Genomic DNA, 19364 nt, shown 5'->3' with positions numbered 1-19364 from the left:
GATTTTATTTGGCAGGACTTTCTGGGAACAGGTTTTGTGGTCCTCTCGCTTCTGCAGAAAAATAATGTGATTTTTGGGCTTTGTATTCCAAAGAGCTGGTCTGTAGAGGCTTAGAGTATATGGGATTTCACTGGTATCAATACCAAAGGTACTGTGCTCTGGTGTTAGCCATCCTGCTTTGCTTATGTCTTGACCTGTGAACACTAAATTATAAAAATCTATCTTGCTGGTCCTCACCCATCTTCTTATGGTGGTAGTGCTTTCTGGAAGTTCAGTAAATATTGCTGAAGAGGCTTGTGAAACTGTGGAAGACCGATTCCCAGGCATCGTGGAATGAATTAATTAGGCCTAGTAGTGTGATCCTTGTTCCAGAAAGACATGCTAATGTATCTGAGTGTCTGGAACAGGGTGCCACAACATGGGAAACAGCATCAGAACAACCCTTCTGCCCCTGTCCTCGGTGCTCCGATGCGGAGAATCTGCAATTTTCAGGGCAAGATGCTCCCAAGCGGCTTCTGCGAGTCACAGAAGTAGATGGTGTGGCACAACTGTGGCTTTAAAGATTCCTCTCCAGCAGACTTCTGGGTGATGGGCTGCTGATGTCTCCCCTGCAGGGATCTTGGAGAAAAATCCATACTTGCATCCCCTCCTTCTGAAGACCAACATCAGCTTGTACGAGATAGGGGGGAGCTGTGGCTTCTTCTGTCAGTTTGCCTTACAAGTCATTCTGCATATCAGCCTACCACGGAAAGAAGTGCTTGTTAAAGTTGTGCCTGTGCAACAGCAAAAGAGTCTTGATTTTTGGAGAAGAGTGAGACAAAGCCTTCATCTTCCTCCCCTCCGATGAGCTTCCTAGCCTAACATAAAGTCATAGCGCCCCGTTTCCCTAGTTACTAGTTTTGGATAAATTGTATTTGTGAATGGTTATAATGTTTCATTTCACCTTTAGAGTTCCCGGAAGCCCTAGCCAGTCTTCCTGTGGGAGAGAGCCTGTTCCTGGGGAGCAGTGCAGGTGTCACTGGAAAGTTAGGTCAGTGGGATGTATCTGCTCATGAAAAGGGACAAGCACAAGGTATCCAGCTTTTAAGGCTGCTCGCCTTTTGCACGGTGTAGGTTTCTGTGGCCGATGGGGCTGTTAACTTGGATCTCTTTGTGGTTTCCTGTTCTTTTCCACTGCCAGTCAGTGTTGTTGAGCTCAGTCGTGATCCTGTCCCACCTGTGGCTGATAGTTGGTCATGGACACACAGACCATGGATACAGTGTGGAGCACCCCTCGTCCTCCCATTTCATAACTACCTTGCAGGTGAATCAATGACTTAATTTAATTGCTCCGCACTGCCTGATAAAACAAAATCTATTCTACAACCCATAAGTGCTCCTAATTCCTCAGAGTGGGTCTCTTACCTTTCTTTATGCAATAGCCAGGGATCAAAGTGCAGGATAAGAAGTTGCTTGGCAGCTGTCATACATCCAAAATTAGGGCCTTGCTTTCCATTTTATATGGGATGTATGATTGTACCACCGTGAGGCCCTACACCTGGAGAGCTAAGAGTCCCTTGTTCGAGCTTTCCTCAAAATAAGAGCCTGTTCTTTCCCCAGTAAAAATAAATGGGAGCTTTAGGCAAATGAGGTGAGGCAGGCTGTTAGGAATGTTCCCTATTGTAAGGTCTGTTTGCAGAGTGGTTGAAATTGGTGTTGCTGAAGTAACGACGACGTGCCTTTGCCCTCTTGATTCTGAAGAAACTGGTTCTGTTCAGTTGACTTTGGGGCTCTCAAGTTGTAACTTCCTTTGTGAGCCAGCCTTGCAACCTAGAAGGCCTTGAGCAGATGTGTAACATTACAGAAGCTGGATTTAAAAGGGATTCTTCAAATGACATCCTCAACGCTGTTCCTTCTCAGATGTCGTAACAGTAGGCCATTTACTTGAAAAGTCTTAATCTAGTCTTGGTGTTTGTATTCTGTTGTTTTTTTGTGCAACACCATCTGAAATTATGAAGATAAAAAATTTACAAATGTCATTGAGTTATCAAATAGTTACATAAAAATAATTTATGTCTGCTGTTGGTCTAGCAATATGCCAGCCAAGAGGGCATACATATTCAGCTTTAGAAATGTTTGCGTGTCCTTTAATGAGGTGGAAATGGGTATGAAAAAGGTATTAAAGATCAGGCTCTTTATTCTTGAAGTTACAGATAAATTTCCATTTCTAACAATTTCTACATTCAGCCTGAGCACACACGCTCCTGCAGACTGGAAGTAATCAACCAGGAGGTCAGTGACTAATAAAGGGGGCAAAAGAGAATAAGGATTTGAAAGGTTGGTAAGGAGCATCTCTTGGAATCCAATGATCTAGAGTGTCCATGATCCTGTGAACACTGATGATGTGGAAAATAACAAGTAATAAGGGAGTTCTCTGTAAGCTGTGGTCTTGAATGAAATAGGTCGAATGAAAGAACTTCTCATTCCAAAGCGGCATTTTTTTCCTCCTTGATCTTGTAGATCATTCCAAAACTCCACAGGTTTTTCTGTTCAAATTTTTCTACTCCTTGAACATATTAACTTCCCATGCTTAAAATTGCCATGTCTCTCACATTTGCCTTTTGGTTTTCCTTTTTGGGGATCTCCACTGTTGATGTTGCTGCATGTGCTGTACTTGTTGCACGTACAGACGTTCTGTACTCTCCTCTCAGCTGAGGCCGTGTGCTGGATCCAGGGTGCTTGATTCCATCTCTGCCATCAGACTGCTGCTGCCCCTGCTGAAAGGAAACAGAGAGAAGACAGGAATTGATAGCTGCAGTGAGAGCCTGTTTGTTTGGAAGTACACAAATTAGGATAATTTGTACAGAATTCTTCTTGGTGAAGTGTGAGTTGCAATGGAATATAAGTGCCTTATTGGGAAGTCGGAAATAGAGCCACGGAGTGGTTTCCTTGGCAAGGCTAACATGATCTGTTGAACTCAACAGAATTGGTACAATTTTTTCTATGAAGGACCGTGATCATGGAAAGAAAAGCATTTCCGAAGAAGGCGGGGAGAAAGGCTGGTGAATTCTCTGTGGGTTTGTTTGCAGAGATGAGAAGGAAGCACAGGTCTGTTAAAGGAGAGGCTGGGTAGCATGGTGGGGACTGCAAGGCAGGCAGAGGCTGTTGGATGATTTGATTTTACTATTTGTTTTTCAGATATAGTTCTTGAGGATTAGTGCAGATTGATTGGGTGCTCTGGTGGACTTGGAGAGCTGTACCGCATGTCTGACATCAGCAAAGAATAGACTGAGTAATTATTGCTTTCTGGTCTTTCAGCCCGTGTTGTTTGTGTACTGCTTCCCCAGCAAAATATGCTCAGGAATAGTTGTCACACATTAAATGACAAGGGAAGATGGAATGTGGTTGCAGGTATATCAGAGCAGATTGCAAACGAGGTGCTGCAGTCTGGCATGGGAGCTGTGAGTTGCAGGTAACGTGGATACTTTGGCACCCCTGCTCGGCTTGTCGTTTTCACGCTGGAAATCTCTCTCCGTGGATGCTGCAGGTGCGGTGGAGCTCTCGGAAATCCCCCTCAGCGTGTCTGCCATCCCTCACATGATGCGCTTATCTGCTTTGATTGGAGAATCCCCGGGCTGGAGGAGAAGGTGGGGGCTCCGGGGGGCGGGGAGCGATGCGACCTGCGATAACAACAGAGGGCTCAAATAGGGCAGCCCGGGCGGCAGGAGGCTCAGCTGCGGCTCGGTGTCCCGGGGGTGCTGCGGGTGCCACATTCCCCCAGGCACAGCAGCTGGAGCCCGGCGACCTCCGCTCGGCGTGGGGCTGGCAGGAGCAGCCCCCGCTGTGCATCTGTGTTTGCCCAGGGGAAGGTCCTGGAATCTCTCTGCTGCGACTGAACCCAGACAGAGATTCATCTCCCTTTTCCCCAAGCCCTTCAAATCTGGCAGTATGTAGCAGAGTCTGGCTGTTCTTTTGCTGATGCTCTCGGTTCTGGCTATGAAATACAGAGTAGCTTTTTGATGACCTGTGACTGTACCAGGTGGTCAGGAAGAAAAATAACTGCTGAGAAGACCTTGGCCCAGGTGAGGACAAACTGGGCAAAGTTTTTTTTTTTTTAGTTGCACAGGTTGCTGCTTTTCTGCATTCACATGTCAGTGGTATAATTTTGCTCTCCTCGAGCAGACTCCTGTCTTCTTGGTTGCGTCCCAAAGTATTGTGTATGTTTGGCTCTGCATGCTTTTAATTTTTTGGTTTTTTTCTTTACAAACTGAGAAAGTGCTGGAATTGGCATATGTGCCAAGCCTGGTAAACAGATGTTGATAAAATGGTCTCCTTTGAGATATCCTAATGAGAGCATGAGCTTAACTAGAAGAGCCATATAAAAATAATTGGTGCATCATTTCATCTGTGTGTCTTTGTACAAGAAAATGCCTTAAGTTAGTCCTTGCATCAGGTAACAGAAGTATTTGCACTGCTTTTATGGGAGTAATGCCATCTTTTCCCTGTGGAATTAATGAAGAATGACACCTGGGAAGAAGCATGTGCTACATGAGTACGTGAGAGTTAATAAGTTGTTGTGTGCTGGTGGGCTTTGTAACCTGCATGGATCCTTTGATGGATGGATGGATGGATTGTGTGCTTGGCAGAGAGAACCCCCAAAGACACTCCCCTGACCTCAGCTGCTAATGATGATCACAGAGATGTCTGGATCCAGCAGGGAGTGGAGGCTTGGAGGGCTAGGGAAGGGTAACAGCAGGATCAGTCCTCTGCATTTTGCTTTTATTTCTCTAGAGAGCTGGGTGATCATTACTGTGGAGAAATGCTGGGTGTTGTTCCTATTGCATGTTTCTGTTTGCTGGGTATGGAAGGGATAAATCTTCAGCTCTGCTGGTCTGGTTGAGTTAATTTGGAGGAATCCTTACTAATGAAGCTTGTACTGCAGAATTGTGTTCCTTGTATGGATAGGAGAACCACAGCTTGCTTAGACCTTTTTCTGGTAGTCCAAATCATGTAAAAAACCTTAATATTCTCCACTGCATCTTCATTTTCAGTGCTAAATCTTTGGATTGCAGTCTCAGAAAAAAGCTGATCTGTTAGGTATTGGCTACAGTAACAGTCTACCAGTTGATTTATTCAGGGTTTGGGGGGACATTTTTTGGATATTTTTTTTTTTTTCAAGACTTAAGAAACTTTGTTCTTCTTATTTGTAATGATTCTTTTGCTTGTTTTGTGTGGATTCCTGTGTGTTAGTATCTTACAGCGTTCCTGTGATGAACTAAAAGCCTCATGTGACCTCACTGCATTTCCAGATGAGGGGAAATCAAAAGTATATGTTTGCAGTAATTCTTTGCTCTACAAACGTGTATTTATTTTGTAAATGCTTCCTGTATTTTAAAACACAGGAGGTGAAAGCAATACTTCACAGGAGTAGCTGTGAATTGGCATGAAATATGTTACTTCTGAAAAAAAAGAAGTTTTATTGCTTTTTTTTTTTTTTTTTTTTAAATGAAGTCTGTGGCACTTCAGTTTTCAAAACTGAATCAATCTGCCAAGAAATGCATGCTCTGATTTATATACCTTTGATTTAGTTATGCTCAGTTTATAAGCAGTGCCTGGTAATCTTCCCTGATCTCATCCTGCTTTAATTTTTAATTTATCCTTGAAAAGACACTGCTCACTTTAATCTAGAATAACCACTTTCCCTCCCCACGGTAGAACGAGTGAATAATAATAATATTGTGAAAACAAAGCTCTAAGTGCAGCTCTCAGATATCTGACATGTTAAAAACATCAATTGAATTGATCTGAAATTATGTGGAAAAACATACAGGTAGTTTTTCAGGTAATTTTGAATCATCAAAATTGATTCCGTGAGTGGTTTTCCATGATTCAGGTGCTGAGCAATGTGGCGATGTTTTTGAGGCTTTTGAAAACTGGAAGACAGTTCTTTGATCCTCACAGGTAGAAATGGCAGAGGAAATTGCATTGCTGTGGTAAGAGGTGCATTATTTGGTTTTAAGGAATTGGCTCCATCCCACTGTAGTTTAATGTCAGAATGTTTGCTGGGTATTTTCATTCCCTTGTTTTTAAGTACAATTGTTTTCTTTCCAGAAGACAACAATACTACAAGATATGAGACTTTTTTTCCCCTAGTCTTTTTGGGGGGTGTTTAGTTTTTGAATTATTTCATTTTCACAGAATCAGTTAGGTTGGAGAAGACCTCTGAAATCATTGAATCCAATCCATGATGCGACATCACCGTGGCACTGAGTGCCACATCCAGGCTTTCCTTAAACCCCTGCAGGGACAGTGACTCCCTCACCTCCCTGGGCAGCCCATTGCAATGTCCAGTCAGCCTTGCTGTGCCTAAACCTCCCCTGGTGCAGCCTGAGACCATGTCCCCTCCTCCTGCCACTGTTTTCCGGAGAGAAGAGGCTGATCCTCACCTGGTTACAACCTCCTGTCAGGGAGTTGTATTCCCTCAACAAAGGGATGCATCTAAAAGAATTAGCAGGGTTTAAATGCTCATGAAGACCTTAGTGAATAATTTGAAATTTTCACAAAAATCTTGGATCTTGAAGGTGTTGCGTCACCTGGTTCATCTGAAAGATCCGTGGAAGCATTTCTTCAAAGCATTAGTGGAAGTTATTATCAGAGTAAGGGGTCAGGCTTGTGGGTTTTTTTTGCTTTTCCTTTTTAGGAGCTATAAAACCATGTAATGTAAAAATTTCAGAATTGTGGATTTCTGGTATTTTTTGAGTCGAGCTACATCTCTTCCTTAAAAAGTGGTTGGTAATTTAAATTACAACCACTTTTCTGGCGATATTTCTTGATTTCATAAACCATTATCTGAAATCCTTCAGTTACTGAAAAGCTGACTTATAGTTTCAATTAAAAATTGCTTCTGTAAACATGAATATCACATTAATACACAAATACATTTCTTGGCTACCTTTATTTTCGTAGGAGTTGATGAGAAGATAATGCTTCTCAGTTAATTTTAAATCATTTGAAGGAAGTCTTATTTAAACATGAGTGAAAGTGGATCAGTCCTTTTCTTCCCTCCATCTCTTCCGGCTATCATCGCATCTTGGGTTTTAGAAATTAAAGAATGTTGTCTAAAGGGCTTTGGCAGGGAATGTTTTGCTTACCTCAGTGGTCTTCAGTCCAGCTGGTAATTAGCACTTCTCTTAGTGACTGAAACATAAATTTAACAAGATTTGGCTCTTCCTTTTCAGCACTGTCTATTGACAGAGCATGGGTGTTGCAGGCAAGTAACCTTGAGCCTCGCATTTCAAAATTCAATTCAAAATCATCATCTAAGGTGGATGGTTGTTGAACTTTATCTGTTCTCTCTTGCTGTGATACTGTTGTGACTGGGTTTGTGCATCTGCAGTTTTATCAGGGATGATTCATAGGCTAAAATGGTGTTTGTCCACTTAATGCTTCATTCCTTTCCCCTTTCAAAGGGAAAATAATGGGAAAAAACCCTATTCTATCTGGTAGATAATAGCTTCTCTTTTATTGTTTGGCATTGTGTGGTTTCATTTTTTTTTTTTTTTTTAAATCTTGAAATTTGACCTGACAAAAGAAAGGTAACGAATGTCAGGACTTGGCAAGGGGATTTGCCATGTATGAGGAAAAAAACTGACCTGAGTAGAGCACACTGCAAGTGCACAAACCTAGCGCTGCAGAGCTGGAGATTGATTAGATCAGGATCAGTCTGTAGTTTTTGCAGGTTAAATAGTTAATTTGAGAGCTTAATTTCAGAACTTTATTTGTTCCCTATGGTCTACACATCCAATGGGGCTCCATTTGTCCTTTCCAAAGCAAAGTGTAGAGCTACAAAGTTGGCTCAAGCCTTCTCCTTTGTAAGTTTAGATGTCAAAAGCTTTCACTTTTTAAGGATGGAGAGGTACTGGTGGAATTGTAGATGACCACGTTGAGACAGATAAAATTTCAAGACTAATTTTTAGCTCAATTTCAGCAGAGCAAGGAGCGGCTGTTAGGACACATCTGATCCTATAGTGAGATGATGATATTCCTGGGTTAGGACGGGTAACTCTTCGTGACACAGGAGGACAGGGGCCCAGACACAATGCTATTTGTTGCTTGGTGTATTGTTCTGGTAATTCCACCACCTCGTCCCCTTTCCCTCTCCCCCAGTCTTTTGGGTATGGGCACAACTTTAAAAATTAGATTTCTTTGTTCTAAAGGGGGACTTGGGTTAAACACAGTATGACACACCCCCTCACCCACAGCATTCTGATTCGGTATTTTTCAGTATCTGTCTTAAATATCATGATAATGCCTGACATGAAGGCTCACTATCTTGTGAACCACAAGGTCCAGAGCAGATTTCAGCAGTGCACGTCAGAACAAGTGCATAGTTCCAGCCCTGAAAGTATGAACTGAAGTACAGCACAATGTAAATGTCAGTTCAGGAATGTGAGGTAGGTTTGGCATGATCCCTTAAGGATTCTTTGTTCATGGCCTAAATTGCAAGGTTTCTGGGGCAGGGATTATCCTTGCATTATTTATTGTATGGCAGTATTTATTCCAAAGCAGTCTTTATTATTTTTTATTTAACCTGCTTGGTGCCCATTTGCTGATACCTCAGATGGGAGAATACACTGAAATACAGTGTTTTTAATTAGAATATATATACAAAACTGATATATACAGCTTAAAAACAAATGGCATCCATGTTGTTCAGTTCAACATGCTGAAACACCTAAGGGTATAAAGCAGCTTTCAGACTATTTCATCTCTTTATATTCCAGTTTTTGAGACCTGTTTCAGCTTGGCAAGATGACCTGCCTAAAGCCTGCAGCCCATGTGTGTTAGCAACAGGGATCCTGGTAAATTACTTCTTGACCTTGACTTGAAAATCAAAATGTAGCAAATCAGGGACATGGACACACTCCACCAGGACAAACTCCCGGGGGTGCAGATTAATGTATGGAGCAAGGCATTGCTTACGCTGCCCACACTCGAGCCATGCAGTATGAGAGGCCATTATCTTTAATACCTTTGTTATGCAACAGATCCAGTTTTGATTTGTAGCCCAGAAAGAGCGAAGTTTCAGTTTTAGAAGCGCAGTCTGTTATAGGATATTCATCAAGCGGTCTTGCAGCAGAAATGACAATGTGTTTCTTGGTGTTGTTTCTAAGTTTGAAGATTCTCTCTGTAAATCTTTTAAGTCAGAACATAACCCAGGCACCCCGTTCCTTTTGTTTTTTCTTTTCTTTTCTCTTTTTTTTTTTTTTTTTTTTTTTTTCTTTTTAATTGCTTTGGCAATGGTATGAACATAGTCTGAATCAGCAAAGCTGGCTTAAAAGGACACTCAAGTGAAAACCATATGTATATATAAAAAGGAATTTCTTTTGCAAAGAATCAAAGTAGCAGCGGACATCAGGCCTACTGAACATTTTAAAACTAATTTATATGGGTTGTGTCATTTCTGTTTCCTCCCTCTTTCTTTGTGTTCTGTGAAAGGCACCAAACAGCAAACCCTGAACAAGCTCAACTGCACAGCTGGGTGGGAAAAGAAATAGAAGGGGCTGGGCAGAAATTGTGATCTTACAAAGCATAGATGTAGAAAGATGTTTCACCTATGCTAAAAATTATTTACACTTTGCAGTCTTGCAGCTCTCAGTGATCTAACAGTGGTTCTGGAATCTCTCTTTTAGGCGTTGTACATATTTGTTAAAAATGCTCCGTCACCCAAAGAATTTATTGCATTGGAATAGGAGGAGCCTAGAGCTGAACACATTTTTTTGGTATATAAGCAACAGAATAGAATTGTGAAACATTTCCAGCTACATGTGGTTAAGATCAGCCTAAAAATTCAAGATGCATGTTTTAATATTTTTGATCAAGTGGGACTTCAAAGATTTTGACTTCCCTTTAAAGTGGAAAGCTTTGCATTGGACAATGTAGCTCAAACCAGCACTGGCTGCCATCAGAGGAGATTTGCTTCAGAGAAGCCAGCAGCATCAGGCCCAGGATGTTTGAACAATGAGGCTTTGTAAACCTCCTCTGCAGAACTGCAATGCTTTGATCTGTTTACTGGACAAATCAAAATTAAACCAATGTCTCTTTCTTTTTCTTCTTTTTTTTTTTTTTTTTTTTTTTTTTTTTTTTTTTTTTTTTTTTTTTTTTTTTTTTTTTTTTTTCCCTTAAGAGAAATTAGCACTCAGGAAATCTGGCTGGCCATATCAGATTTTGCCCCAAGAAATTGCATTAGTTTAAAAAAGAGGCATTATACTCCCAGCTTAATGTTTAAACTCAGTGTCAAAACGTTAGGGCAGAATAATGCACAGCGATAATGCAAATGGTTTTCTTGGGTGGATTTCAACTCCTGCACTGGTATCTGGGAGAATATGTTTACTTTCTTGCATTGAAATACCACGCTATTTCCATCACAGTAATTCCACTTTCAGCTGGCTGGTTGCAGCCAGGTTCAGCGATAAGAAATCAAAATTATTTTGAAATGTATCTCTGTTTATTACAGTGTAACTTTTCTTTTATACTTCATATTATCCAGTGACTAAACATGTTTACTTTAAACGGGCTGTGTGTTCCAGGCGGGTAGAAGCAAAACAAAAGTGCATTTGAGCCAGTTGTAATTAAATTTCAGCTCTGTACATTTTGTCAAGACAAGAAAAGCTGCTGGCATTTAAACCTTGCAATGCATTATGGAGTGACTACCAGTCAGATCCTCCTATGGAATTAAAAGAAATTGGAAAGCAGAGTGAGAAAGGGGAAGAGAGATTTGTGTGAATTAAATGACTACAGCCTGTGGTTTGCCAGGCTCTCTTGCTTTTGTTGATGATGTCTGGTTATGTAAACTTCTTCCCACCACTTTCTTCTTGAACTTGCAGCGAAGTGGTTTTGTGTAGTGTAACATCTGCTGACAAAAAAGTGGTTGTAGTTAAAAAAAAAACAAAAATCTTTGCTGTGCAGCCCAGTAGGAAGGAAAGAGAGGACAGAAAAGAGCGTTCTCTAGAAACACAGATGGTTTTAGATATTAATAATGGTTTATGAAATAATTAAAAAATATGATTAGCAAAAAAACAAAAGGGATTGTGTGAAGAAGCTGAGTGCATCTATTTAGTGTGTTTGGATGAGTTTGGTGTTAAACTTTCCTGAAGGAACATGCCCAAAGTGATCAGCCAAGAGCGATGGGACCAAGAAGTTTCCATAAAATGACAGGCCCATTCTGTGTTACTTTGCACTGTGCAGAATAACCTTGTATTATAGTAGGGTATGTAATTATCTCAGTAAATATTCAGGGGGAAAAATAATGCTGCTTAATCCCTTTCTCTCGCTGTTGTGAAGGATTGGGATGATAAAAGCCGAGATCACAACATGCCACGTTAGAGCCGCTGGCCTACATTTCAGAGCGAGATTGGCAAGGAGCAGGCTCCCAGTTTCTGGAACACAGAGTACATCCCAAAAAGAATGATTAGGCTGCAGTAGGATTTATGTGATGATGCTGTGCTTTCCCTGGAGAGATGAGATTTTATCTCAGTGATATGAAGTGCTGGCAGTTGCTGGCTTGCTGGCCTGAAAGGAGTATCCATCCTCTTCCCATCTTGTCACCTGCTGCATGCTCCTCAGTGCCTGCTTTTGCTGCCCGCTTTCCATGTTGGAGTCTAGGCCTGCTCCTTCCTTTCTGCTCTCTTTGAATTATGGTGAGACACCCTTAAACTCTGCTCTTGGTTGGAGAGCAGATTTTTATGATAATAATCAATTTCATTGGCCCAAGCCGAGTGAAAGCGTTTACCCATAATCAACCTGGATTCTTCGTAATGCTGTAAATGAAGTTTTGGCTTGTTAATGCTTTCACCAGCAGTGAGTAATTTCATAGATTGAAAACCTCTTAAACTCCAGCATGATGATTTTGGTTCCAGAGAATTACTATAGGTGACTAAAAATTGAGTTCATCTTTTTTTCTGCCAGAAAAAAACCAAAACAAAACAAAAAACTTCCTAAACCATAGGTATAATTCCCTGTAGGAGCTGTAGGATAGTATATAATTACATCCAAGACACACTGAAATTCTCTGAGTCAAATTGCAGATTGTGTTTCGCGGTGCTATTACATTTACATACTGATAAGAGTTTGTAGTAACTGTTCGATATTGCACAAATGCTGCTGTTGTTTATTGCTTGGCTTAAATTATGTGGGGTTTATCATATAAATATAACTCATTCTCTGTAGAAAAAGGTCTGAAAGATTCTATTATCTACACATCATTTTGGAGGGTGTACTTTATTATCAATTGATGTGCTTTTCATGAAGTGGAATCTCTGGGCGCCAAGTACTTGACATCTCTGTGAAAATAGTCCGCCTCTTTCAGGAGGGCGGGGTCCTGAATCTTGCTCAGCAAACATCAGGGAGTGATTTTACCTTTCAATTTAGTTAGATGCACATTGATCCCGAGTCAAGAACTCTCTTGACTCAGGATTTCAGGGCTGGAGGCAGATTAGGACTTAAGGGTGGGCTGTGTGTGGTAGTAGTAGGAGGCTGTGTGCTCTCTTTGATTAATAAGTTTCTGACTTAGTGAAGGTGAATGCAACAGGCCTTGATAGAATTCTGTGGTTTATGAAAGTAATTTCCATCGTGGTATTCCTATGACCATTAACCGTGTTTAACTGCCTGGTTACCTGCTCCTTTTGTCGGTTTTGGGAGTCATACTCTCAAGCTTTTTTATTTACTTGGGATCAGCAGCCATCTGTGCCTGTAGTCAGTGCCATCCAGGTCAGAATCAGTGCACAAAAGGTGCAGAGCTACCAGGTAGCTGAAGATGCTGCTGATCCTGTGGGTGAGTACACGAAATGTTCCAGAAAGATACGCCAGAGGCTCAAATTATGTAATGCCTCGAGCAGGAAGCCACCGAATTGTGTGTGGAGTATGTCAGCAGCAACAGACTGATGTCCCTGGCAAAGCTCCACTCCAGGAAGGAGCTGGGCTTTCTCAGAAGCCTCACACGAGAGAGAGCAGCCTGGCCTGTGGAAGGTGGGAGGCAGGGTGCTGACACCACGTTGCTCCCTGTGTGGTTTTCTGCCCCCAAGAGCAAGAATGACAGGGAATTTTTCAGGTTTTCCTTCTGCCTCGTGTGTTTGCATCTTCTGTTGCTTTGGGGTTTTTTTTCTTTGCTCCTAGATCTTGAAAAAAAACCCAAAACCAAACAAAGACCTTTTAAAGAAACGACACATCCAGATTAGGGATATACAGGCAATTCATGTGTGAAAAATGTCAACAGTTGTGTGTCTAAAATTAACTAATGAGCTATGGTTGAAGTTACTTTTTGGCACAAAATGAGTGAAGGTTTGGTAGGTGAGGATCATCTCAGTATATTGACAGACTAAAATTGTCATGTTTAAATTAAGACTCTAATGGTCTTTTCTAAATTGGGTACTTGTACTTCGCTTCTAATTAGAATGAGGCAAAAGGTCCTTATTGAAATTCTAAAGTTATACTCTGGTTAGCTGAAGGAGGTGATTATCTTAACCAAGTGTCCATCAGTGGGAAAGTCACAGACTTGCAGAAGTGTGTTGCTGTTAGGTCATTCTCTCCGAGCATTTCAGAATGACAGGTGAAAAAGAACCTTGAATTATGGATCCCTGAGGATGAAAACCTGTTTCCTGCTTGAAAATAAAAGAAAAACCTGTTGACAAGCCCAGAGTCTTGATGAAGGTCATCCATCTTTCAAAGGATTATTATGATTTAGCTGGGTCTTTTGCAAAAGTACATGCTCTCCTCGTAAGTTAAGTCATGGGGAGGAAACCCATGGGGTGTATTTAAGGTGACAGGAAAGGCCAGGTGACAAGTGAAGAAACACATTGTGCTTTACTCAACAGTAGTGAAGGAATGTTTATTGTAGCCAGAAGGAACACTGGGCACATCAGAATTTGATGCCTCTACACCTGCCTTGGTGTTCAGGTGCAGCTGAAATCCTGTGATGTCTGGTTAGGTGTCCAGGAAGGGAGGAACATCAAATTAAAGATCCTTTACAGAAAAAAAAAAAAAAAAGAAAAGCAGGCATCAAAGTACTTAAGGCCAGCTTATTCACATTTAAATTAAAAAAAAAAAAAAATTCCTTTTCTTTTGAACATGAGAAAAATAAAAATGGTTTTTGTATTTCAGTCTTTACACCCAGCTCTGGAATAAAGGGCAAAGCTGAGGCTACAGTGGCTGTCCATTCCTCCCCCAGTTGTCCTGTTACTGTGAGTTACAAACTGCTCAGTGTTTCTCTAAGTGAGACTGCACTCTGGCTCTAAGTGTTTCCCTCAAAGAATTTACAGTCTCGCTGAAAGGGCCACTGGAGATTTTGGACACAAACAAGCTTCTGAAGAAATACTTAACTGGTGAAAAGACACAGAGAGAGATTTTTGGTATTTGCGTAACTAAAAGGAAACCGATTTTCTTCATTAAATTTATGAGATTGTACTCATGTGTTTACGTGGAACATGAGAAATTTCAGGGCCCGGTGGCAATCCTGCCCAGAAAGCTGTAGATGATTAAAACCAGTTGGGGGAAGCAGGTTCTGCTGCTGATATGTGCATTAGGGATGGTGGGATGCTCCCGATTCCAGTGGAGCTGGGCTGGATCCCACGCTGACGTAACCCTGTGGAAATCTGTCCGCAATCTGCAAGAGAACAAACGTGGCTGAGGTGTATCTCCTATTGCAGACTAACAGAGTAATCTGCATGCTTGAAAATATTCTCCTCACGTCTTTGTTTTCCCAGCACAGACGTGTTTTGAACCGGGAGTTTATTTTAGCATGGGGTCGACCCAGAAGTAAGAGTAAGGATGCTTTTGTGTGAAGCTGAGGAGTCCTAGAGAGCCACTGATATCTTGTCATGTAATTATGAGCTGCTGAGGTCAGTCTGAAAGTGCACCAGCAAAATGAGAGCGTTTGAGGCCTTAAAAAAATAAGTGAAATCACTGTTGTAGTCTTCTTACTAGAAGAGCGTGCTGTCAATATTTAATGAGAACAAAGTATCATGCTCTCAGCATCGCTATTTCTGATTTGGAACAACTTCTGTTTTAATAGACGTTTTTGGCAAGTTTGGGAGGATTCAACAGAAGAGGAAACTATTTTCTTTAACTGCCCTCATTGCTGTAATTGTGATTGCTGTGGTTCTCAGTCCCTCTGGCCTCATACTCGGGGTGTTTTATGTACCATGAGTTCTCAAAGCAAATGCTAGACCCACAACATGCTCTGGCTTCCCTTGGCTGAGACACTTGTTTTCTACAATCTGTTTCTAATATTGAGATTTTTTTTCTTTCTTTTTTTTTTTTTTTTTTTCCCCTTCTTCTCATAAGACTTAAACCTCATAAAACTGAAGAGTATCAGGTCAAATTTAGTTCTGCGTATTCACCTAGTGCATAATGAGATGTTCTCAACTTTAGGCTTCAATTTATTTTTTCTATAAAGGAAGAAAGATGAAGCTTGATGAAAGAGAGAAAAATACAGCTTCTGATCTAATGTGCAGGAGCTCTTCGTAGGAATTCATTTGAAAAAGCAACAGTCAATTTCATATTATTTTCAATAATACTGAAGCCACTTGGTGTTTTTTTTGTGTGTGTGGTTTTTTTTCTTTGTGTGGTGGTTTTTTGTTTGTTTTTTTTTTTTTTTTTTAATAAAATATTGTCTCTCATAAAACATGGGTTTCTAATCTGGATTTGGATTTGATTTCATTTTCGAGCACCCTTTTGCCATTTCCATCCCCATTTGTGTAAAACTGCTGCTTTGCTTGCTGAGGGTCTGTTGTGCTCATGTCCATTTTAAGATCTCACGCTTACATCTTACAGATGGAAATGATTGGGTTTGTGCATTTGAAAAAAAGGGGGGTAAAAGGTAACACCACCAAAGCAACCCTGCCCACTTGTACTGCTCAGAGGTACAGAAGTACCTCTGGGCTGGGTGCCCCTGTGCTGCCCCTTCCTCTCCAAAGATAGGGAAAGACAGAAGAACTGGATGCTTTCATTCTTCTAAAGTGTTGGCAAAAGCAACGGAGGAAATATATTCTAGCCCTAACAACAATGGCATAATGTACTTTTTACCCAAAGCTGGGATGATAGAGTCCTGATTATTTGTCTCAGAATAAAATACTTCTTTTCCCTGCTCCTGACACACTGCTCCATCCTTGGTCTCCATTGTGTTGCTTTCTAGTTTTAAATGCTTGGAAGAATGGGCACCATGTGTTCGTGTCACCTGCAGCTACGATGCTTCTGCTTAAATAACAGGAATTTCATAATAGAATGAACTTCAAACAAAAACTCACTGAGCACACAGTATTTGTTTGCTATAGTGTAAATATTCTGATCCATAAGGAGAAATTATTTCTGGGGGGAAAAGAAGGTCTCGAAGTAGTTTACTGTGATTTTATTAGGTAATTAAATATGAATATGCACAATTAAGGCTTTTCTTTCTTTGTTTTTTTCCAGGGACAGGAAGACATTTTCTACAATGTGAATTTCTACGGAAAAATTTCTGATTTACAAAAGGTATGAATTTCAACGTTCTTTCAACGTTTTAATTCTCTTTTTTACTGGATCATCTACTTTAACTATGGTTTACCATTGCAATGCTACAATGTCCGTATCAGTAGAATGAAAAATGTGTTCTGAGAAAGCAGCAGCTGGGGTTCATGAGAGGAGAGAAGTTATCAGCAATTTAGGTCATAACTGCAAATTCAGAGGATGCTGTGCTCTCCTGAAACCAGATATCCTGACATCAAGGAAGTGTGTGTGCGTGAGGTTGATCAGATGCAGCCAGATGAGAGTATTCAAAGTTCTCAGAGGTCTTATCTTTTTGAAGTCTGACATTCTGGGAAGTATGGATGAGTAGAAATTGTTCTTTTGTGTGTCCCCTCTCAGGCCCAATAAACTCCAGTGATAACCATTCCTGGACAGCTGCAAGGTCAATTTAAGTTCTGGAGTCTCTGTGTGTTTCCAGCAGATTCTTCTCACCTTATATTTGTGGAGAACAAGTTTTTTACTTTTTTTAGTACTCAGGGATGGGTCACTTGCATACCAAGTCATGTTCTCTTCCTAGTCTGAGTGAAGTTTTATCCATCCCACTGGCATAAAGGATTCTTATCCTATTGGCTTCTGCTGTCTGAAAACTACTTTTCCTCCAGAAGCACCAAGCTGGCACAAAATTCCAATTGCTTTAGCAGTCCAGGCCTTGAGTAGGCTCAAAAAATTTGTCGTGGCAAATGTTAGATTCTGGCTAATCCTGAGACCTCAAGCTTAGCTTAGATGAGTTCTTTGATTCCTGTCCTAGTGCACAGGCACAGAGGAGGGCACAGACTTCATGCACTGCTCTTCTTACTGACATTTTTGGAAGTGATAGTGATGGAATGGTGCATTTGCTTTTGGTTGTTCATCTAAAACCACACCTAAATTCATATGAGAAATCTTCGATGTCATCTGAAATGAAATCAGGTGAGAAATCTCAGATGGGGATTCCGGTTGCTGATGGATCTGCTCCAAAGGGATCTTTATCAGGAAAACTTCATTGCAGAAAAAGGCACTGACACCAAAGGATGTGGTTGTGGCATTTATCTAGAACTGTAGAATTAGAATTAATGGTACAAAGGTTGTAGGCAGTGCTCTACCTATCCTACCTTGGCATTAGTGATTAAAACAGACTTGTTTTCCTTGTTTTTCACTCCTGGATTGTTGGTTTATCCGTGTAGTGTATGCCACAAGCATTTGGGAATCTGTTGCACTGTGACCTGGTGTTCTGTCACAGTTGGTTTGTTTATTTGTAACCGATAAAAATAATTCTTCTGTGGGCACAAGCACAGTTTAAAATAATTAAAAAAGGAAAAAAAAATAAGCCTACATTGGCCATAAATAGCTTTCTTGGAAAGTGGAAACTTCTGTAAATATCCCTGTAGAGCAATGAAAATACAGGTCTGAAAATACAGATAGAGCTGACTTCTTATCCAGGTGCAGTAGTAGAAATCTTACTAATAAGAGACTTGGAATGAATTCCCATTGATGGCAGAACTGTTGGTTCATCTGTTAAAACTGATAAAGGAGTAGGAGATGAACAAGTTTACCTAGACTGTCTGTTACATTTGATGCTTTCTAAATAAGAGTAAATATTAGAGGGAAAAGCCCCTTTGAAGTTAGTGAAGGAAGTCAGGGATGTTGCTGTTCATTTTCCACTGGATCCTTGTTTTTAACCATTTAAACATAGCTTGAAGAAGGATATGCCATAGGCTTTCCACACCATCCTGAAAGTCAAGGACCTCAAAAACTTTGTGAAAAAAGGAACAGCAAATTTCAGAACTTCTGTATTTTTACATCAAGTAAATGTGAAGAGAACTTGGCTCAACAACAACAACAAAAAAGCTAAACTAGCCGCGGGCAGTCACAATTTGTACAGCCAGTTTTAGGGTCTGTGAACAGCATGCTGCAGTTAATATTGGTTGCATTGAGGATGCCTGGCAGAGGTTTTCTGGGCAGAAGCCTGTTGAAATATCATATTGTTAAAGATTAAATGGGGCCATTCCGTGCTATCCTGTGTTTCATTACAGTGTGATTCCAGGCAGTATTTCTTCAGGAGATGAGGTCAGGCCGTGTGTCCTTAAAGGTTTATTCTGTTTACACAGTGGTGGGTGGGAGGACGGGGCTGTGCAAATGGGAGATGGTGCCTTTATCATAACACATCGTTTACCTGTAATCATGTTCCCCTTAGGAGAGCATTAGTCATGTTATTGAATAATCAGGAGCTGCAGGAACTTTGACCCCTCTCCTAGTCTGAAAGAGATTCAGCTGAAGAGAAAACTAGCCAAAGAAAATCCTTTAAGTAAACCATAGTTTCCAACCCTGTTGAAAGGAGGGAGGGCTGAATCCCTGTTCAAGTTTGTAGCGTAAAACTGGGCATGATGTTCACTGGGAATTCCTGATTGGAATAATTAAAACAATGTACTGTTCCTCACAGTTAGTTCATTGATTTTATTAATCAACACTTTATAGTTGATTTTTATGGAGGGGAAATAAGATCCCTGCGGTATACTTACGGAATTGCAGACTGTTGGGTTGGTTTTTTTGTTTGTTTGTTTGGGGGTTTTTTTGGTTTTTTTTTTTTGGGGAAGGACAGAGTCTGAACATTTGGCACGTGCATTTTTTATTAAATTACCTGTGCTCCTGTGGGTACTTGTGTGTCACTGAGTTGGGGAGCTAAGTGCAGCATTCCTTGGCCAAACCTCGATGAAGTTCTCTCTGTGTAATCTGCCTGCTGCAATCACAGAAATATTTTGCACTTGTTTTTCTTGTGCCAGGGTGGAACTCTCACACCTACTGAGCACAATTTAGGATGAGTTATAGTCCCAAATATTTGCTGCCTGGTC

The 19364-nt window shown here is 40.9% G+C and overlaps 1 protein-coding gene across 3 annotated transcripts in view; it reads left to right on the top strand.

Annotated features, from left to right (window-relative positions):
- PLCB4 (phospholipase C beta 4) overlaps window positions 1-19364 on the top strand; it is a 130156-nt gene that overhangs the window by 3330 nt on the left and 107462 nt on the right. For 2 of the 3 annotated variants that reach the window (XM_040059116.2, XM_040059118.2), the window contains exon 2: window positions 16444-16503. The gene's annotated coding sequence lies outside the window, so the exon portion shown is untranslated. Of the gene's footprint in view, window positions 1-3772; window positions 4062-16443; window positions 16504-19364 lie in introns of those variants that run through there. The other variant, XM_040059117.2, reaches the window with a different exon arrangement.

The sequence above is a fragment of the Hirundo rustica genome, chromosome 3 (genome assembly GCF_015227805.2).
Source record: "Hirundo rustica isolate bHirRus1 chromosome 3, bHirRus1.pri.v3, whole genome shotgun sequence".
NCBI classification, from domain to species: domain Eukaryota; kingdom Metazoa; phylum Chordata; class Aves; order Passeriformes; family Hirundinidae; genus Hirundo; species Hirundo rustica.
This window is presented reverse-complemented; position numbering and strand designations above follow the sequence as displayed.